The sequence below is a fragment of the Carassius gibelio genome, chromosome B21 (genome assembly GCF_023724105.1).
Source record: "Carassius gibelio isolate Cgi1373 ecotype wild population from Czech Republic chromosome B21, carGib1.2-hapl.c, whole genome shotgun sequence".
Classification (NCBI taxonomy): Eukaryota; Metazoa; Chordata; class Actinopteri; order Cypriniformes; family Cyprinidae; genus Carassius; species Carassius gibelio.
The window spans coordinates 10,546,686-10,553,157 of record NC_068416.1 but is presented as its reverse complement, the minus strand read 5'-3'; the positions used below and the strand labels follow the sequence as shown (position 1 = coordinate 10,553,157).

At 36.7% G+C, this 6,472-nt stretch overlaps 1 long non-coding RNA gene across 1 annotated transcript in view; it reads left to right on the top strand.

Annotated features, from left to right (window-relative positions):
• The window catches only part of LOC127985929 (uncharacterized), a 100,186-nt gene extending 97,031 nt beyond the window's left edge, over positions 1–3,155 (top strand). The window contains exon 2 of the long non-coding RNA XR_008160704.1: positions 2,581–3,155. This is a non-coding gene — a long non-coding RNA (uncharacterized LOC127985929). The remainder of the gene's footprint in view (positions 1–2,580) is intronic.
• Positions 3,156–6,472: the final 3,317 nt, after the last annotated feature.

Here is a 6,472-nt window from a genome sequence, read left to right as displayed (position 1 = left end):
AGAGCTTTGATGTGGATAATGCAGCCCATCTCTTCCTGCACTGGCCGTGCACTCCCAGCCCCAGGGGCCACAGAGGATATTGGGTTTACAGACACTGCTCAGTCTCTCTCTCTATATCACTCAGTCCATCTTCTATGTGCTTTTGACTTTGGCAAGATGCAGTATTTTATTATAAAGCTTGGCATTATAATACTGTATTTTATTAACCATTAAGCTGATTATTTAAGAGGAAACATTGAGGTTGTTCTGTCTTTGTTGCTTTATGTTTGTGTGTGTGTGTGTGTATTCAGGTAGACCTTACATTATAAGGAAAATCGTTCCCTCAAAAATGTCAATGTCCAAAATCGAATAATTTCCGTAATATATATATATACTGTATATATATATATATATATATATATATATATATATATATATATATATATATACAGTATATATATATATATAAAGATGGAGAAAAGTTTTCTGTGATGGGTAGGGTTAGTGTAAGGGGTTATAAAAAACAGTTTGTACAGTATAACAACCATTACATCGATGGAATATCCTGATAATACATGGTAATCAGTGTGTGTGTTTGTGTGTGTATGTGTGTGAATACCTGTGCTGTATCCTCTGAGGATGCTTCTGTGTGTGTCAGGATGTGTTTCTCTTGTGTAAATCATGTGTTCCATGATCTTTTTCCTCTGTTTCACCAGTGTGTCTCCACTGTATTTATTTAGTTGTGTCTGTTTGTGTCTGGAATCCTTTGCATGCTTGCTTTTTTTCATGGGCTGTTTTTCCCATTTCCCGGAGACACTGATTCATGCGGATAGACGCAGACTCGTTTAACAAAAGAAAGGAACAATTTTTTTTTAGCTGTAGTTGACTTGGACACGGTGAATGCTCAAGTGGCGCTGTTTTTGCATAAAGAGACATCATGCAAAATGTTAATTTTGTATTTTTGATGTAAATAACACATCATTGTGCCTCTTGCCTGTCCTTTTGTCCCTGTGAATTTAAACATACACTTTTCACACTCTCATAAGTTTTTTTTTGTCTGCTAACGTCCAACACACAACACGGTTTAGCAAAGCTTATCACATCAAACAAAAGGTGCTTCAGCTAAGTACTGAGTTAAGGGTATGAATACTTATAATGCAATGTACTTACAGTTTTTCTCAGTTGCTTTGGTGCATTTCTCGAATCATCTTTAATATTTGCAACGAAGTAGGTGCATTTCTTAAAACAGTTTGTACAAACAGCACTACACATAATGGATTACCTGCAAAAGCCTTTTAAACTAATCTCTCAAACGTAAGCATTTATGTCAATGAAAATATCAGTGCCATCAGAATGAAAAGTCCTTGTGTCATTGTTCACAGACAAGACAGTTAAAATGCTTAGTCATTGTGTCAATATAACTGCACTCTGTTAGTATTACCTGATGTAAACTATGGCAACAGTTTGGATAATAACTGGATAATTACTGACTTTTTTTTTTTGGGCGGGGGGTGAACTGAGGGCATCTTCAAACTGAGACTGAATTTGAGACTGAAGCAAAAGTTTTGTGGATGCTATTAGGCCCTGTCCACTCTACACTCAGCAGTGCGAGAGACTGAATCAGACAGAAGTGCTTCCGCCCCAGGTTCATATTTCCTCACTTCTTGCTGCACTTCAATAATTAATATTCATAATCGCATATCATGTCAGCAGAACACCCTCAGCTTCCTCTGCGGAATGACTGATCCCATCACCAACATCATTTTCCATTGTCACATCAGCATATATTAATAGCTTTATTCTACACGGTATGCAGCTGGAGTTGGCAACCACTGGCCAGCCTCCTGTCATGGGTGGACACTTAATGCAATTATGAGTGAAAGAGTTGAGGGAGCAAACTTTTTGCAGTATTCTATTTGTTTTTGGCTGGTCCTATTGCTATAATTGAATTAACCACTCTGGATTTGGTCCAATATGTATGTGCTTTTTTATACCAAATGTCAACAAGGAAAAAATGTTGCAATATTAATTACATTAAACTGCATTGTTTATTTATTAAAACTATATCACATGAAAGTCTCATAAACTTTTGTTTTATTTATTTTTACATATATAATAACTTAATAAATATACAAAAATGTTCTTAATGTCTGTTACTACTAACTGTATCTTGGCTAAAACAGACTTCTCTTAAAAGGTTGAGTTGTTCAGTTTGACCTGGTAGATTTTCCCAACAAGTAGCCCGTCAGAAACAATCAGTGATGAGTTTTTTCTTCTTAGTGGGCATACTACTGGCGGGCGGCAGATCCTTTTCCTATTTGGTGCCTAAACTCTGGAATAACCTACCTAACATTGTTCGGGAGGCAGACACACTCTTGCAGGTTAAATCTAGATTAAACACCCATCTCTTTAATATCCAAATCTGTTAAAGGATTTTTAGGCTGGATTAATTAGGTAAACCAGAACTGGAAACACTTCCCATAACACCCTATGTACTTGCTACATCATTAAAAGAATGGCATCTACGCTAATATTAGTCTGTTTCTCTCTTATTTCGAGGTCACCGTAGCCACCAGATCCAGTCTGTGTCCAGATCAGAAGGTCACTGCAGTCACCCGGATCCAGTACGTATCCAGACCAGATGGTGGATCAGCACCTAGAAAGGACCTCTACTGCCCAGAAAGACAGCGGAGACCAGGACAACTAGAGCCCCAGATACAGATCCCCTGTAAAGACCTTGTCTCAGAGGACCACCAGGACAAGACCACAGGAAACAGATGATTCTTCTGCACAATCTGACTTTGCTGCAGCCTGGAATTAAACTACTGGTTTCGTCTGGTCAGAGGAGAACTGGCCCCCCAACTGAGCCTGGTTTCTCCCAAGGTTTTTTTCTCCATTCTGTCACCGATGGAGTTTCGGTTCCTTGCCGCTGTCACCTCTGGCTTGCTTAGTTGGGGTCACTTCATCTACAGTGATATCATTGACTTGATTGCAAATAAATGCACAGACACTATTTAACTGAACAAAGATGACATCACTGAACTCAATGATGAACTGCCTTTAACTATCATTTTGCATTATTGACACACTGTTTTCCTAATGAATGTTGTTCAGTTGCTTTGATGTAATGTATTTTGTTTAAAGCGCTATATAAATAAAGGTGACATTGACATTGACATTACTGTTGTGTTTAGCACCCTAATGATAACAATAATAAACTACAGGAAATAAAAGTGCACTTTTTTACACACACAAAATAAGTCATTTTGAATAATGTTCATGCTTTAAGGTCCTTGTCACCTTTTGTGTTTATTGTATGGAAAAGAGCAGCTTGGACATTCCGCCTAATATCATCTGTTGTGTTCTATGGAGGAAAGAGAGCGAAAACCCATTTGTAACAGCATGTGATTGACTGATTCCTTCTTCATTATGATTAACCAAAATTGATCCTTAAATGCCAAGATCTTTTAACATATATATATATATATATATATATATATATATATATATATATATATATATATATATATATATATATATATATATATATATATATATATACAGATCTTTGTATCTGTACCAGACGAAACCAGTAGTTCAATTCCAGGCTGCAGCAAAGTCAGATTGTGCAGAAGAATCATCTGTTTCCTGTGGTCTTGTCCCGGTGGCCGTCTGAGACAAGGTCTTTACAGGGGATCTGTATATATATATATATATATATATATATATATATATATATATATATATATATATATCCTTTTTTTTTCTTCAGACAAAACTTGCACAAGTGCATGTGATCCACTTTTCTCTTCCTACTAACATCAATGAACACAGAATATAAGTTGAAAGATACAGAACAATTCACTGAATTGTAGCTATCATGTCTAATGTAATGGCTCAGTCTGTATTTAAACCACAGAAAGACAATAACATAACTTGTCATGCAACATTATAATTTACCTCTATGTCCATAACTAATTAGTCAACTAGTTTAGTCAACTGAATCTCATATTGTTGTTAACTTTGATCTTACGTATCCTTTATGGCAAAACTGTGCTTAACTCTATTGAACTTCAACTGTAGTTGCATATAATATAATATAATATAATATAATATAATATAATATAATATAATATAATATAATATAATATAATATAATATAATATAATATAATATAATATAATAACCATTACAAAGGGAAGTAATCCTTTGTAATGTTTTACTTTAAAGTATACATTTTTAAATGATTGTTTAAAATAATCTTTTGTTAAGCTTTAAAAAAAGTACACTTAATGTGATGGGTTGACTACGTAATAATAAACATGTAAAGAACACAGAAATATTATATTTAAAATGTACTAAATTGCGACTTCATCTTCACAAATGTGTATTAACAATTATATACAATTCATGTAATTCAAGTTTCAATAGAAATTACATTAAAGTATATTTTAGTTTACCATAAATCATCAGCACATTTGGCATTGTGCTTTAATCATATTTCAAAGGCAATAGACATTTGAATTACATAATAATTATGAAATTACATAGAAAACACATATGTCTTACCTAAGAGGGTAAAAGATTTGAAGTTTAATTACATTTAATATTAATTTAAAATATAATACTTTATCAGTTACACTTTATTTTAAGGTGTTTAATTATACATTTAAGTACTGAGTAATATTAATTAGCTACATGTACTTACCATGTGGTTAGGGTTAGGATTAGAGTTTGGCTTAGGGTTACTTGCATGTAATTATGGATAGTTAATTGTTATTATAATAGTAAGTTCATGTAATGTGCAACAAGGACACCTTAAAATAGTGTTGCCACTTTTTCATATATTTGTAAGTAACATGCAATTTTCTGTGTTTGAAAAGATTACATTCATTTCACACTTAAGTACATTCTTTAATAAGAATAAGTGCTCTGTTTAAAAGTATGCAAATGTGCGCTTCTTTTTCATAAGGAATTATGATAGCACCAACTGTACAATTTACAGCCAGCTGAGAGTTTTCTTTGGCGCTGGATATATATCCAAATTAATCAAACTGACTTAAGAACTTTGACTTAATCAAATCATGACATTTTTTTTCTTCTTGTAAACAATGACCGAATTTTCATGTTTGCTTGAACTACTCCTTTAAAGTCTCAGTGTATCTACTTCATATGACCCGTCGACCCCCTTGCTCCTATAACTAGGGCTCCTGTCAAGGGTCACTGGAGTCCCCCTTCACCCTCGGCCCTCACATACACAAACTCTCCTGACACCGAGACCTCTTTGAGACGAGCAAGTACCTCCGTCTTTTTCCATTGGCTGCCACTTTCCCTCAGCCACTTGACCTTTCTTCCTCTATGCTGTTGGAGTTTCTTAAAAAATGTGCTTGTCCGTCAAGTCGAGGTTTTGATGGGGGCGTGGCCTGGCTAGACATTTCCTTTCCATCTTCTGTTACCTCTCTATCTCCGATCATAAGCCTCCTGACCTCTCCGGGGGAAAGGTGAGCGACTGCTTTCATTCGTGTTATCTTTCCACATGCTCTCTCAGTCTCCTTTCGGTCTATATATCTAGGTTTTGTAGATTTTGACAGTTTCAGCAGTGTCTCGGACCCCAAACAGAGTTTATTTATGAGGACATGCTCAAAGTGTTTGCTCTCATCCTCATTCATCACGTCTTGTCTGTCATTTTATCTTCCCATTTCTTCCTCTGTTTTCTCTTTATCTGTTTATGACAAAGCGAACAGACACTTACGGCAGGTCTGCACTGTCTTAAAGATGTTCTTAAAAGGGCATTCTGGAAACTCTCCTTCTTCTTCCCTCCCTCTATCAGAGCTCAATCATACTTAATGCTGTCTTTCCCCTCACTCCATCCATCTCTGTCATCCTCCCTCTCTCTTTCTCCTTCTCTGAGCCTTTGCTGATGCACTCCTGGCCATTAATAAAAATTTTATACATAGTCAGGAAGTGCATTTGCAGCGGGAGCGGCTGGAGGCTCTCAGGACTCAGGAAATGAGCCTCTGGCTGTCGGCCAGCTCGGCTATTCCGAGGGGCCGGCGGCTCGGCCAATCAGAGAGCTCGCTTCACTTAATGGAATATGGATACTTCACCCCCAAACTATTAGCGACAATTACGTGGTGCGAAGGGGGGGACAGGGTATGTGTGTTTGTGTGTTGCGAGAGGAGTTTGGGGTGTTTTGATGGGTTGTGGATGTGTGTGTGTTCACATCTTCACCCATGTCCATGTAATGCGGTGATGATTTGTAAGTATCTCCATGTGTGTATGGGACCAGGCTCCGAGAGGGGCAGCAGGGGAAGATGGAGAAAACGGATGGGGGTGGGCATTAATTCTGATCAGATACAGATGGTGGTGTTTACGTAGCTCAGTGGTACAGAGTAGGAGGATGAGAGGGCTTGACTAGTTGTTTGGAAGAATAAGCTTCGCTTGAGTGCGTGGAGTTAAGGCTGCTTTAAAAATGATACGTCAAGGAATCTGT